Raw genomic sequence first — 2,118 nt, 5'->3', positions numbered from 1 at the left:
CCGTCAACAAGTCACCAATAGGATTCAAGTGCTTCTGTTATCAGGCCTGATCCCCGCAGAGTGTGTATCATGAGGTGCAAACAAAAGATTCTGGGTGTCATTGTCCGGCTTACCACAAACCAACCACCTTAACTTTCTTTGCGAAACAAACAGGTTAGAATGGACTCAGTCGGTCCTCATTATTAACAACATTTTTTTTTCATTTTTTCTTTTTTTCGATTTTTTTTCATCATTTTTTTTTCATTCTTTTTTTCTTTTCTCTTTTTTCGATTTTTTTTTCTTTTTTGTCGTGGTCGAATCTTATGGAGATTGCCTACGTATCATGACCCCGCATGAATCAGACCTTGCGTAGTTCGGACCAATAAAAGATAAACAATAATAAACATTTTTTCAATTTTCATATTAAAACAAACTGGGTTTCAAAGGTTTGAAGATGACCTACAAACTCGAAAATCAAACAACCCACCTATTCTAATCAAAAGATTTACAAACTCCAAAACAAATGGCCAGTTTCCTTTCTCCATTTGACAAACGCAACCAAACGGTTATTTTTGCAAATGTGGCCCCTTCCAAATTTCACATGAATTTTGAGGCCGGAGAGGATTATTTTATGACACTTTACAACACTTGTCCGTTCTTTTACGAAAATAGCCTTTCGACAACTGAAAGATACTCTAAGGCTATTTTGGCAAGAACGGTTTAAGACGCGGCCGAAGCTGGCTCGACTTGTTTTGACAAAAAATCCAAACGGTATTCACCTGACCGCTGACTCTTTTTTTTTCTTTTCAAATTACAATAAAAACCTGGTGTTGCAAACACGGCCCTTCAGCGCCTCGGGACGAAGATTTTTAAGGCTGTGTGGGTCAACTGGACCAAAATCCTAAACATGACCCAAAAGGTGGTTGTTTATGCAAAGTTAGCCTTCCGGTGTCCCTTTCGGGAACATTCGGCTATTTTTGATAAAAACAGCATCACCCTGACTTATTTATGACTCTTTTTATCATTTTTCAAAAATAGAAAACTCAACATTGCAAACACGGTCTTTCAACGTCTCGGGGACGAAGATTTTTAAGGCTGTGTGGGTCAACTGGACCAAATCTTAAAAAATGACCGAAAGGTGGTTGTTTATGCAAAGTCAACCTTCCGGCGTCCCTTTCGGGAACATTCGGCTATGTTTTGACAAAACAGCATCACCTGACTTTTTTATGACAGAATTAAAATTTTGACATATTTTGTTTTTATTATTTATTTGTTTTTGGCTATTTTAGCAAAATGGTGGGGTTGGACCCGATGAGGGTTGCCTACGTATCTCACATCCGGTGAGAATCAAACTCGCGTAGTTCGGGCTGGTCATGAATAAAGTAAATAAACTAATTTTAAATTATTATTTATTTTTTCTTTGGAATTTGTGAAAGAACTGCTTTAAAAGAAGAAAGGAAGTATATATTTTTTTGGATTTTTGATTGATTTTCTTTTTTGAAAGAAAGATTTCTAAGAATTCCTCTTCTTTTGATTTGAACTTTGAGAATTTCAAAAGTAAAAGGAAGATATTTTTTTGTTTGAATTTTCATTTGTTTTCTCTTAATCTAAAGAAGAAAGAAAATATTTTTGGAATTTTACCTTTAATAAAAGAAATGCTTCTAAAAAATAAAATTATTTTTTGAATTTTGAATTTTCTTTTCAATTTTGAAAAAAGAATCAAAATATTTTTGGATTTTTTTTAAAAGAAAATATTTTTATTTTTATTTTTATATATATATTTTTTTTTAAAAACAATTAAAAAGACTTTCTAAAGAAGTCAATAATGGAAAATAAAGATATATATATATATTTTGCAAGACATATATTTTTCGAATTTTACTTTGAATTTTCTTGGCAAGACAAATACTCTTTGCAACAAATAAAGATATATATGTATATCTTGGAAATAAAGAAAAATACTTTTTGGATTTTATATATATATATATATATATATATATATATATATTTTGGAACAAATAATAAAACCAAGTTCAACGCATGACTCTTTTTATTTATTTTTGGCATTTTCAAATAAATAAATAAAAACCATTTTAAAACAAACTTTTTTTTTCATTTTCATTTTTCATGGCAAGACAA

The sequence above is a fragment of the Nicotiana sylvestris genome, chromosome 12 (assembly GCF_000393655.2).
Source record: "Nicotiana sylvestris chromosome 12, ASM39365v2, whole genome shotgun sequence".
Taxonomy (NCBI): Eukaryota; Viridiplantae; Streptophyta; class Magnoliopsida; order Solanales; family Solanaceae; genus Nicotiana; species Nicotiana sylvestris.
The sequence above is the reverse complement of the archived record's forward strand: the minus strand, read 5'-3'. Positions refer to the sequence as shown.